Here is a 14,408-nt window from a genome sequence, read left to right as displayed (position 1 = left end):
TCGTTATGGAGCGGAGCGCAGACCAAGCCGTAACAGTTTGAACCCAACGCATGGCGCAATACTTGGCCGTGTCATCACAGTTCCATGGTTAGTCCCGGCAATAAATGAGGGTATAGCCTACTATTGTACACTATTCTCCCTATTATAATTCTACGTACATTAACCTTCCAACATTACCATGGGTTGAAGAATTGAATGTGGCAACTTTCAGGAGGAATCAAACCACTGTATTTTTGATTCATCAATATATTTAGTGGGTAAAGGCTCTACAAACCAGTTTTTTATGATTCATAAATAATTTACTAACACTAAATAATCTACAAGATCAGAGTAATTTTTTATCTACCAATTGGTGCTGAAACGGAGACATTATCATTCCATTTCATTACATTCATTGATCCCTAATATTCCCGTTCTCTATATATTCTAGTGAGTCTGTCGATAAAATTCAAACTAAAAGGTAAACCGTATTTAAAGGGATGGCTTAAGATAAATATCCTGAAAACCCTATTGAACGATAAGTCCACAAGAAAATCTGTTGGCCAGCAAGTGGGAGGGTTTTCAGCGGTTGATTCAGAGCGCTCAAGGCAGCCACACCTGCAGAGTGCGTTATTCAACTGAATAAGGTAACTCTGAATACCAAATACTGAGAAATGAATACCAAATACTGAGAAATGCGTAGGAATGGCATTCTTATGAAAGGAATACATCTTTAAGTCTGAATCGGCCCCTATTGGCAGATACAAATAACTAAAGAAAAACCTCAATGTAGCCTATAGACATGAATTGCACAATAATGATACATTTATGGATTTTTAATGCATTGTTTTCTCTTTATTCAACCCGCCCACCACCCACACGCCCTTCATCAAAACAATATTTTGTGGATATAACTGTGGGGACTGCGGGTTATGAGTCACTAGTAAGTGCATGGTCACCAGAGCGCACAATAACTACTTCTCCTTCTAGTTCCCAGTCACAGCGGTGTTCAGTAAACAACACAAAGTAACTCTTCAGAGATGGGAATGTGTGTGTGTGTGTGTGTGTGTGTGTGTGTGTGTGTGTGTGTGTGTGTGTGTGTGTGTGTGTGTGTGTGTGTGTGTGTGTGTGCGCGTTCGTGTCTGTGTGTGTGTGTATGTCAAATGAAATGAAATCAAATACATTTTAATTTGTCACATAAGCCGAATACAATTGGTGTAGACTTAACCGTAAATTGCTTGCTAATGAGCCCTTTCCAACAATTACTTAAAAAAGAAGAATAAAAATAGTAACACAAGAGGAATAAAATACACAAGAATTGCGCTATATACAGGGAGTACCAGTACCAGATCAATGTACAGGGGTACAAGGTATTTGAGGTAGATACAGTGCCTTCAGAAAGTATTCATACCCCCTTGACATATTTCACATTTTGTTGTGTTACAGCCTGAATTCAAAATGGATTACATAGATTTTTTCTCTCTCAACCATCTACACACAATACCCCATTATGACAAAGTGAAAACATGTTTTTCGAAATGTTTGCAAATGTATTGAAAATGAAATACAGAAATATCAAATATATTATTTTATATCAAATTTACAGAAGTATTCACACCCCATGTTAGAATCAACTTTGGAAGCGATTACAGCTGTGAGTCTTTCTGGGTAAGTCTCTAAGAGCTTTGCAAAACCTGGATTGTACAATATTTGCACATTAAGCTCTGTCAAGTTGGTTATTGATCATTGCAAGACAGCCATTTTCAAGTGTTGCTAGACAGCCATTTTCAAGTATTTTCAAGACAGCCATTTTCAAGTTTGCCATAGATTTTCAAGCAGATTTAAGTCAAAACTGTAACTCGGCCACTCAGGAATATTCAATGTCATCTTGGTAAGCAACTCCAGTGTATATTTGGCCTTGTGTTTTAGGTTATTGTCCTGCTGAAAGGTGGTTTCCTTCCTCTCCGGCAAATGAGTTAAGAAGGACGCCTGTATCTTTGTAGTGACTGGATGTATTGATACACCATCCAAAGTGTAATTCATAACTTCACCATGCTCAAAGAGATATTCAATGTATGCTTTTTTTGCAAGGCCTTGGAAAACCTCCCTGGTTTTTGTGGTTGAATCTGTGTTTGAAATTCACTGCTCGACTGAGGGTCCTTACAGATAATTGTATGTGTGGGGTACAGAGATGAGATAGTCATTCAAAAATCATGTTAAACACTATTATTGCACACAGAGTGAGTCCATACAACTTATTACGTGACTTGTTAAAGACGTTTTTGTTATACTTTCTGAAGGCACTGTATGTACATGAAGGCAGGGTAAAGTGAATAGGCATCAGGATAGATAATAATATGATTAAAATAAAGAACAGAGTAGCAGCAGCATATGATGACTGTAAAAGTGTGTGTGTGTGTGTGTGTGTGTGTGTGTGTGTGTCTGTATGTGTGCGTGTGTGTATGTGTGTTAATGTTGTGCCGGTATGCGTGTGTATGTGTGTGGGTTTTGTGTGAGAGTGTCAGTGTAGTGTGCATGAGTGGGTGTGTATATAGTGTGTCTTGAGAGTGTGCATAGGGTCAATGCAGACATTCCGGGCAACCATTTCATTATCTATTTAGCAGTCTTATGGCTTGGGGGTAGAAGCTTTCTCGGAAGCCTGTTGGTCCGAGAGCCGATGCTCTGGTACTGTTTACGGCACAGCAGAATTGTGTCTATGGCTTGGGTGGCTGGAGTCTTGGGCAATTTTCAGGGCCTTCCTCTGATACCGCCTGATATAGAGGTCCTGGATGGCAGAGTACTCAGCCCCAGTGATGTACTGGGATGTCTGCACTCCCCTCTGTAGTCAAGGGTCGAGGGCGCTGCATTTGCCACACCAAGCGGTGATGCAGCCAGTCAAGATGCTCTCGATGGTGCAGCTGTAGAACTTTTTGAGGATCCGAGGGCCCATGCCAAATCTTTTCAGCCTCCTGAGGGGGAAGATGCGCTGTCGTGCCCTCTTTACTACTGTGTAGGTGTGTGTGGACCATGTTAATTCCTTAGTGGTGTGGGCACCGAGGAATTTGAAGCTCTCGACCCGCTCTACTACAGCCCTGTCGATGTGGATAGGGCCGTGCTCTCCCCACTTTCTCCTGTGGTCCACTATCAACATCTCGGTCTTACTGACGTTGAGGGAGAGGTTGTTGTCCTGGCACCACACTGCCAAGTCTCTGACCTTCTTGTAGTCTGTCTCATCGTTGTTGGTGATCAGGCCTACCACTGTCGTGTCGTCAGCAAACTTGATGATGGTGTTGGAGTTGTGCGTGGCCACGTAGTCCTGGGTGAACAGAGAGTACACAAAGCACGTGGTAGAGGTGTTGTTGCCTACCCTCACCACCTGGGACTGGCCCGTCAGCAAGTCCAGGATTCAGTTGCAGAGGGAGGTGTTCAGTACCAGGGTCCCCAGCTTGGTGATGAGCTTGGAGGGGACTATGGTGTTGAACGCTGAGCTGTAGTCTATGAACAGCCTCCTCACATAGTTAATTCTCCTCTTGTCCAGGTGGGAGAGGGCAGTGTGAAGTGCAATTGAGATTGCGTCATCTGTGGATCTGTTGGGGCAATATGCGAATTGGAGTGGGTCCAGGGTGTCTGGGATGATGGTGTTGATGTGTGTCATGACCAGCCTTTCAAAGGACTTCATAATTGTTTGTGTGTGTGTGAGAGAGTGTGTGTGTGTGTGTGTGTGTGTGTGTGTGTGTGTGTGTGTGTGTGTGTGTGCATGTCTTTAGAGGGGAGTTGAGCACAGGTTTGTACAGTACAACCTCCCGAGTGGTGCAGTGGTCTAAGGCACTGCATCGCAGTGCTAGCTGTGCCACTAGAGATCCTGGTTTGAATCCAGGCTCTGCTGTAGCCGGCCGCAACCGGGAGACCAATGGGGCGGCGCACAATTGGCCCAGCGTCGTCCAGTGTAGGGGAGGGAATGGCCGGCAGGGAGGTAGCTCAGTTGGTAGAGCATGGCGTTTGCAATGCCAGGGTTGTGGGTTCGATTCCCACGGGGGGCCAATATGAAAATAAAAAAGAATAATGTATGCACTAACTGTAAGTCGCTCTGGATAAGAGCGTCTGCTAAATGACGTAAATGTAAAAATTTAAATGTTTGTGCATTGAGGGTATAGTCTGTATCCTGTATATTCTCATCTTAATGACCTAATAAGTCATGAAGTGGTGTAGCAGCATCACATTAGAGAGCACAGATGGAGGCAGACTGGGAACATCATCCTCCCTGCACTTTTATGTTTTAATCCACTGGGAGACCAATTAGCCTGACATGTTTTATATTAAGAGATTGAGTCGAGTCATAATTTAGATGCTCCTGGTGCAATTTGACACTCCTGCTGCAATTTGCCCTGCACAATGGAACAATGTTATGACGGTACAGAGAGCAGGAACAAATCATCTAAGGTAGTAAAAAGTGTGAATGAATTTTGTTCTCTAGCAACACTGGGTAGTCCATATTCCACTGATGTAAAGACGTTGTCAACCTGTTTTAATTATTAATTACAAAATGTTCCTTTGATCTACAGTGGAACAAAAAGTAAATGCATTGTTTCATTAGTTTCTAACCTAAGTTGTTTAAAAAATCTGAAATTAAACATTTATGGAGGGTAAAGTACCGGCACACTTTTCACACCGTTGAAAGAGATTCGTTTCACAGAATGGCATCTTCAAAGCCTTCATGCTTGGCTTACATTCTTCCTAACAACAAGAGGAAAGGGATATGGAAAACATGGCGTAATGGACTAAAATTAATGCAGAAACACACACACATGCATGTACACACATCCATGCACAGTCTAGCATAGCCTACACCCTCAACACCTCACAGTCAAGAAAGTGTATATGGTCAGTCTGCTTTTACTTAGAACCATTATTATATGATACTTTTTTTTTTTTTTTACTTTAAGCTTCAGTTGTCAGAGCACCTTACCGATCACTGCACCTGTACACAGCCCTTCTGAAATTAGCCCACTCAACTACCTCATCCCCATATTGTTATTTATTTTGCTCATTTGCACCCCAGTATCTCTATTTGCACATCATCTCTTGCACATCTATCATTCCAGTGTTAATACTAATTGTAATTATTTTGCACAAGGTGTTGAATATTTAATGTGGGATACCATGTGAAAACCTCCAAGACCCTTTACTGTAGTCTACTTTTACTACCTCAAATATCTGCAACACTAAAACAAAAGCCGGTGGGGAGAGGAGGACATATGTTAGAGACCTAAAGAATCTGTACGCTATTTGCAGTGCTGACTGTAAACGTTCAAACATTAATCTTGATATCATGAAGGAAGCCCCTGTCTGCATCCCAAATGGCACCATATTCCCTATGTAGTGCACTACTTTTGATCAGGGCTCATAGAGCTCTGTTCAAAATAGTGCACTATATAGATAATAGGGTGCCATTTGGGATGCAACCCCTGAATCTAGCTCTCAGCTCTTTTTAACCTGTCGGCAGTTCATGGGACAAATTGAGAATGATTAGCTCCGGGGTCCGATGAAGACTGTTTAAGGAGGAGTGCATTTGTGTTTACTACTGGTAAAGCGCTGAGGAAAAGGAATAAAATAGGGAATGATGACTCGTGGCTTTGTCTGATTAGAAGTTAGAACTCATCATAGATTCTACAGTTCTCTAAGTTCCGCTGATGAGCTCCGACCCTTCTATTCTACTCTATTCTATTCTCATTCTATTTTCATTCTATTAGTTTTTCCATAATTAAGCACAATCTCCATCCATCTCCCCTGTGATATAAATTAATTTAGAAAATTTCTGACACCACAATTAATTTCCTGCCGGAGAATGACAATTATTGATTCAATGCTTCATCTGAGGTCCCATCTGAGATCCAACACATTGAAATAAATCTGAAATGTGTATAATTATAATAGATCAGTTTAGAATTATTCTGATAAAGAATGTGTGCATTTGTTCTGAAGAATGTAGAAGACAGAGTGTTGTTGTTCTGATAATCTACTTACAGTGCCTTGCAAAAGTATTCACCCCCCTTGGCGTTTTTCAAATAGTCCAAATTGGTGAAGTGAAATGAAAAAAATAACTTATTTCAAAACATTCGAAAAAATAAATAACGGAAAAGTGGTGCATGCATATGTATTCACCCCCTTTGCTATGAAACCCCTAAATAAGATCTGGTGCAACCAATTACCTTCAGAAGTCACATATTTAGTTAAATAAAGTCCACCTATGTGCAATCTAAGTGTCACATGATCTGTCACATGATCTCAGTATATATACACCTGTTCTGAAAGGCCCCAGAGTCTGCAACACCACTAAGCAAGGGGCACCACCAAGCAAGCGGCACCATGAAGACCAAGGAGCTCTCCAAACAGGTCAGGGACAACGTACAGATCAGGGTTGGGTTATAAAGAAATATCTGAAACTTTGAACATCCCATGGAGCACCATTAAATCCATTCTTTAAAAATGCAAAGAATATGGCACCACATCAAACCTGCCAAGAGAGGGCCGCCCACCAAAACGCACAGACCAGGCAAGGAGGGCATTAATCAGAGAGGCAACAAAGAGACCAAAGATAACCCTGAAGGAGCTGCAAAGCTCCACAGCGGAGATTGGAGTATCTGTCCATAGGACCACTTTAAGCCGTACACTCCAGAGAGCTGGGCTTTACGGAAGAGTGGCCAGAAAAAAGCCATTGCTTAAAGAATAAAATAAGCAAACACATTTGGTGTTCGCCAAAAGCCATGTGGGAGACTCCCCAAACATATGGAAGAAGGTACTCTGGTCAGATGAGACTAAAATTGAGCTTTTTGGCCATCAAGGAAAACGTTATGTCTGGCGCAAACCCAACACCTCTCATCACCCCGAGAACACCATTCCCACAGTGAAGCATGGTGGTGGCAGCATCATGCTGTGGGGATGTTTTTAATCGGCAGTGACTGGGAAACTGGTCAGAAATGAAGGAATGATGGACGGCGCTAAATACAGATAAATACTTGAGGGAAACCTGTTTCAGTCTTCCAGAGATTTGAGACTGGGACGGAGGTTCACCTTCTAGCAGGACAATGACCCTAAGCATACTGCTAAAGCAACACTCGAGCGGTTTAAGGGGAAACATTTAAATGTCTTGGAATGACCTAGTCAAAGGCCAGACCTCAATCCAATTGAGAATCTGTGGTATGACTTAAAGATTGCTGTACACCAGCGGAACCCATCCAACTTGAAGGAGCTGGAGCAGTTTTGCCTTGAAGAATGGGCAAAAATCCCAGTGGCTAGATGTGCCAAGCTTATAGAGACATACCTCAAGAGACTTGCAGCTGTAATTGCTGCAGAAGGTGGCTCTACAAAGTATTGACTTTGGGGGTGGGGGGGGGGGGGGGGGGGGGGGGGGTGAATAGTTATGCACGCTCAAGTTTTTAAATCTTATTTCTTGTTTGTTTCACCCCAAAAAATTATTTTCATCTTCAAAGTGGTAGGCACGTTGTGTAAATCAAATGATACAACCCCCCCAAAAAATCAATTTTAATTCCAGGTTGTAAGGCAACAAAATAGGAAAAATGCCAAGGGGGGTGAATACTTTCGCAAGCCACTGTATCTGGAGTGGCAACTAGAGCTCCTGGTTATAATCATAGCTCTACATTTGGTTAATAAAGATATAGATAATAAATGGTGTGGTTGTTGAGGAGACTAAATTACTTAGTGTTACCTTAGATTGTAAACTGTCATGGTCAAAACCTATAAATGAAATGGTTGTAAAGATGCAGAGATGTCTGTCCATAATAAATGCATAGGGCCTCCTGTAGCTCAATTGGTAGAGCATGGCGCTTGCAACGCCAGGGTTGTGGGTTTGATTCCCACAGGGGGCCAGTATGAAAGAAAAACGTATGCACTCACTAACTGTAAGTCGCACTGGATAAGAGCGTCTGCTAAATGACCAAATGTAATGCTCTGCTTTTTTGACACCACACTCAGAAAAGCAAGTTCTGCAGGCTCTAGTTTAGTCATATCTTGATTATTGTCCAGTCATGTGGTCGAGTGCTGCAAGGAAAGACCTAGTTAAGCTGCAGCTGGCCCAGAACAGAGCGGAACATCTTGCTCTTCATTGTAATCAGAGGGCTAATATAAATACTATGCATGCCAGTCTCTCTTGGCTAACAGTTGAGGAGAGACTGACTGCATCACTTCTTCTTTTTCTAAGAAACATTATTGTGTTGAAAGGTCCTAATTGTTTGCATAGTCAACTTACACACAGCTCTGACATACACACTTACCCCACCAGACATGCCAACAGGGGTCTTTTCACAGTCCCAAAATCCAGAAAAAAATTAGAGAAAGCGTACAGTATTATATAAAGCCATTATTGCATGGAACTCCCATCTCATATAGCGCAAGTGAACAGCAAACATGGTTTCAAAAAACAGATCTAGCAACACCTCACAGCACAACGCCTCTCCCCTATTTGACCTAGATATTTTGTGTGTATTGATATGTAGGCTATGTGTGCCGTTTTTACATTTATGTAGTTCTGTCCTTGAGCTGTTCTTGTCTATTAATGCTGTGTATTATGTAATGTTTCATATTTTGTGTGGACCCCAAGAAGAGTAGCTGCTGCTTTCGCAACAGCTAATGGGGATCCTAATAAAATACCAATACCAATATATTAATATGGAATGGAAGGAAGACATCTATCAAGTTTCAGGTGTGAAACAGATGCTTGTAGATCTACCTTCAAATTAGATTAATTTACAACTTAGACCTTGGGGTGAGATCTTCATAATAATGAGGTGGAATGAGTTGAATTGGAAGGCAAACCAGCGTGTGAACTCAATTCAATACAACATTACTATCCCTCATGGGGAAATTCACTTGGCATCTGTGCACATTAAAAAAGTAAGACAACATAATCATACAAAGTACATCGCAAAGGCAACATACAGATTTCTCTCATACTGAACTATATGGCTCAGTTGGTAGAGAATGGCGCTTGCAACACCAGGGTTGTCGGTTTGATTCCCACGGGGGACCAGTAAGAAAATGTAGGAACTCACAGACAGATCTTGAGGCTGTCAATCCCCCTCCTCCCTCCATTTTCTATCCTCCCTTGATCCTTTCTCCTCCTCCCCATCAACCTCCTCTTTAGATACAGACAAAGATCATTAATCAGAGAGAGAGAGCGTGAGCTGACTTGCAAATAGGCTGTAACTGCTAACTGCCTCCCTGCAGTTTCTGCCACAGATGATTATCGCTGTGACGACTAAAGCTGTGAGTAATATATCCTCCAGGGGTACTGAGCGCGTACTGCCCGCCCGTCCATTATTATCCCACCGCAGCTGACCTCTCATTAGCAACATCATGTCCACTGGACAGGAGTGGATGGGATAAGGGGATGGATATGGGATACGCTGCTGGGGAGTGTGATGAGGCTACTGCCCTTCCCTCAGGGAAAAACAATCACAGTTGATACGAGCACATTATTAAACGGCTGATGTGATGGCTTCTCTTCTCAGTCATTTACAGCCTTGTTCAGTGTGTTGACCCTGTTTGACTTGATGAAGGAGTGAAATCTTAGTCATGTTTGGATTAGATTGATCATAATGAGGTGTAATAGTTTAACGAGGGTGTGGGGACCGTGAAATGTTCATCAAAGTCAGATTGTGTTAATCATTATAAAATGTATTAAACTACTCAATGACAAAACGCAGCAGTTGCATATCAACAAACTTTGGACGTTAGATTTTGAGTAGGTAATTTGTGGCTTTCCATACAATCCTGCAGGATGCCATTGAGACATTTAAGGAATAAGGAGCTTATTATCATCACTCAGTAGCGCCATGCTTAGTCATTTCTCACCAAATATGTGTTCTGTGCTTTCTGGGGTGTGAAATCGCTCAAATAAATGGAGTCTCGTTTTTTTTCTGCAATGTAATCGTCTGATAATAATAAGCTCAGAGCGAGAGGCGTGGACGCTAATTTCACATCAATTAATGCCATTGAGTGGGAACTAGGATAATTGATTTAGTGTTATGCAAACACAGCAGACCATATTGCTTTCATTCCATGACCATTAGGGGATTATAATTTATAATTGGAGATATGCATATAAATCTAGATCCAGGAACCAGGAACCACACGTGTATTAGAAGAAAAACACACACTGATCTAGGTAAAACATTTAAACATGGATACATTAATAAACATTAATCAATGCATTAGTTAACATAAATTAAGGATTAGCTAGTGCATCTATTAGCTAATGTGTTTGGCTACTGCATTTTGTAAGCATATTAAACCTGCTGGATGAAATGCAGAGGAAAGTTGTTGAGCCAGGTCACGGTGCCATTGTAACTAAGCTTGGGATCCATTTCCTCTGTTAACAACAACGGTGAAACGGAGCATACCAGTTTGGATTCCAGGGGATTTGTAACTAACAACCACTTTCATTCCTGAACCAATCACTGCACTCACTGGCAGTCAGTGGCTTGGCTGGTATTGCTGTATTTTCTAGACTATTTACAAGTGGTATTCCAATCAATGTCAGACTATGTCTCCGTCCCAAATGACACCCAAATTATTCCCTATAAAGTGCAGTACTTTTAACCAGGGCCGATTGGGTTTTGGTCAAATGTAGTGGACTATGTAGGGAATAGGGTGTTGTTTGGGGTGCAGGCTATATGTCTACACAAATGGCCCTCTTTATCTGTCTTCTGTCAAAATAATCCTCTCTCCAATTGGCCTAAAACACTGGGTTATTTATCTGTCACAGACAGCCTGCAGATAGTCTCCAAATGTTTTTCCTCAATGCTGTTGGTTAATTATGTGTTGCTATCAGAACAATATATAGAATTCTCAGCTGTCTATCTTTCTATTCCAGAGGCGACATGGATGTGTAGAGGTAAAACAACGTGTCTTGTCTGTTGTTTGAAGGGCATACCACTCACCCTTCCCTCCTTCCCTCACTCCTTCTCCTCCCTCACTCCTTCTCCTCCCTCACTCCTTCTCCTCCTTCCCACTCCTTGATGGATGGAGGAAAGGACAGGAGAAATTGAATTTATGGCAGATGGTTCTACTCTTAATGATACTTGGTTGGTTGGTCCACGGCACCTGCCTTCAATTCCGACTGACACCCACTCACTCACTCACCCTTCAAGGCAACATGTTACATTCCATTACCTGGGGCGGTTCCCTAATGGTACCCTGCTACCTACTTAGTACACTATTTTTGTCCAGGCCCCATATGGCTCTGGTCAAAAGTAGTGCACTATAAAGGGACTAGGGTGCCATTTGGGACAAACCCTGGTGTTTCATTGCTTCAACCAATGCCATTTCAGTCTGGTTTTTCCTTCGTAATTAAATATCAGTTTTCTTAGATTGTTTTGGTCCCATGACAGTGATGTAGTTAGCTAGTGGAGGGGACATTGATGTGAACTTGGGAGCCTGTGGTCACGTACGCATTCATGCTAGATTTACAGCAGCAATAAGCTTTCTTCCACTAAAGTCCAGGATCAATACTTAGTATTGAGCGTGAATGCATCATTTGGTTTTTAAACATTTGTATTATAGTCTCCTTTCAGAAGGGAAATAGGTCTATAAGAACCCATTCTCTTCAGTAGAAAGATCGGCAGGATCTTTTTATGAAGACATTCGTTTCCTCATTTGATTATGATTCATTTGAACAACTAACACAGCCAACTTTTAATTACCCTGGCTGCATCCAAAATGGGCCCCTATCCCCTACATAGTGTACTGCTTTTGGCCAGGGTTCATAGGGCTCTGTCTGGTCAAAAGTAGGGCACTAAAAGGAATAGGGAGCCATTTTGGACACAGGCCATGTTTGTCACTTGATTGTGATTCTGAGCAGGATAGATAAAGTTTAATTTCATTACAGACAGAAAACAGGAAGGTAAAGGAAGACATTTGTACATTTTAGTCATTTAGCAGACGCTCTTATCCAGAGCGACTTACAGTTAGTGAATACATATATATATATTTTTTTAATACTGGCCCCCCGTGGGAATCAAACCCACAACCCTGGCGTTGCAAACGCCATGCTCTATCAACTGAGCTACATCCCTGCCGGCCATTCCCTCCCCTACCCTGGGCCAATTGTGCGCCGCCCATGAGTCTCCCGGTCGCGGCCGGCTGCGACAGAGCCTGGATTCGAACCAGGATCTCTAGTGGCACAGTTAGCACTGCGATGCAGTGCCTTAGACCACTGCGCCACTCAGGAGACATGAGATGGGAAGACAAGGGATGCATCTCAAATGGCACCCTATCCCCTATATAGTGCACTACTTTTGATAGGGCTTTGGTCAAAAGTACTGTCCTATATAGGTAATAGGCTGCCATTTGGGACACATTCAAGAAGATCACAAGATGTCTGCCAGCCTGTAGATTTGTTGAGGAAATCATGTTCAGCAGACTTGTTTCAAAGTCATGGCCAAAGACCCTGAAGGACAGATCCATCACCTGGGAAGAGGAATGGGCATCTCTCGTGCATTCACTAACTGGGTGATGAATGAATTACAGCTCCTAAATTTATCAGGGGCAGTCTACCTTGAAATCGGGCTAGACTTCCATCTCTCTCATTTGCACGCATGCACACGCACACAGGCTGCATAAAGTATTCCATCAAAACCCTGACCCCTATTTCTGCATACCATAAAAAAAGATGGATGTTTGACCAAACATTTCATGGTTATGAGAATAATATTTTGGAAATAGTGCCAGTGGTGTAAAGTACTTAAGTAAAAATACTTTAAAGTACTACTTAAGTCGTTTTTTTTGTGTATCTGTACTTTACCTTACTATTTATATATTTGACGACTTTTACTTTTACTTCACTACATTCCTAAAGAATATAATGTACTTTTTACTCCATACATTTTCCCTGACACCCAAAAGTACTCGTTACATTTTGAACACTTAGCAGGACAGGAAAATTGTCCAATTCACGCATTTATCAAGAGAACATCCCTGGTCATCCCTACTGCCTCTGTTCTGACGAACTCACTAAACACACATGCTTCGTTTGCAAATTATGTCTGAGTGTTGGGGTGTGCCCCTGGTTATCCGTAAATTAAAAAAAACAAGAAAATTGTGCTGTCTGGTTTGCTTAATATAAGGAATTTGAAATTAATTATACTTTTGATACTTAAGAATATTTTAGCAATTACGTTTACTTTTGATACTTAAGTATATTTAAATATATTCAAGTAGTATTTTACTGGATGACTTTCACTTTAAATTTTCAATTAAGGTATCTTTACTTTTACTCAAGTATGACAACTGAGTACTTTTCCATCATAGAGGTGAGCTATTGCTAGATTTCAGACATTTGTCTATGTATTCAGTTTGCCAGCTCGCACAGTTTTGAGCAATGTCACTGCACCTTGGGAGATGGAGGCAGGCACCTTGGGAAAGTCATACAGACACAGGGACATGCTTACCATTGTATGGATGCCCTCTGTTATATGGAGATTACCCATAATCCTACATTTACTGGTGACTGTCAACAACCACTACAATGTTGTTTTCGGAGCTTATTTATTCAATTTCATCCAATAATAAGATAGAGACAGTACATTAAATTCCCATAGTTCTATCAGAGAGACTGTCTCTCATTTACCTGTCTCATACTGTACACTATTAGAAAAAAGGTTTCCAAAAGGGTTCTTCAGCTGTCCCCATAGGAGAACACTTTTTGGTTCCAGGTAAAACTATTTTGGGTTCCATGTAGAAAAGGGTTCTACCTGGAACCAAAAAGGGTTCTTCAAAGGGTTCTCCTATGGGGACAGCCAACGAACCGTTTTAGGTTCTAAGAGTGTATGTTCAAGCAGCTGAGAAGTGGCACACACCTATAGAGTATCAATGTATGCTTACAAGAGTGATGATGATTATATCAGACTGCCTTTCTGTTTTTCTTTCCCATTGCCTGTTAGTGTTCCATAGTGGTGTGATTGTCCTCATACAACTCTGTTACCGTGTCTTAACGTATTTATGCTTCTTTCTCTTATCCTGCCTTTTCCTAAGGATAATACCTCGATAAATAGATAAATAAAATCTTGCGTCTCACTTTCTCTTTGTTCAAGTAATATGCTCCATCCAGCAGCCCTTGGGGAAGAAGGCGTTTGGATGATTTACAATATTCAGGTTAGCTGATAAAACAGGGTCACCTCTTTTAGTAGTCAGGGGGAATTTAATTAGCGACAAAAAACTGTGATGGGAAGAGAAGAGCAGCTGATTAAAATGTTCTATGCCTCTCAAATAGGAGAAGGGACATTGTATTTTGTTCAATCTTCAATACCGCTTTAGTTTAAAAACAGCAGGTGCACGAACAAGGCCCAGGGGCAGGTGAAGAATAGAAAACTTCATTTCCACTGAGATTGAAGGCAACAATGAGAGGTCAGAGA

The sequence above is a fragment of the Coregonus lavaretus genome, assembly GCF_964263955.1.
Source record: "Coregonus lavaretus genome assembly, chromosome: 14".
Taxonomy (NCBI): Eukaryota; Metazoa; Chordata; class Actinopteri; order Salmoniformes; family Salmonidae; genus Coregonus; species Coregonus lavaretus.
Note: the sequence above shows the minus strand (reverse complement) of the source record.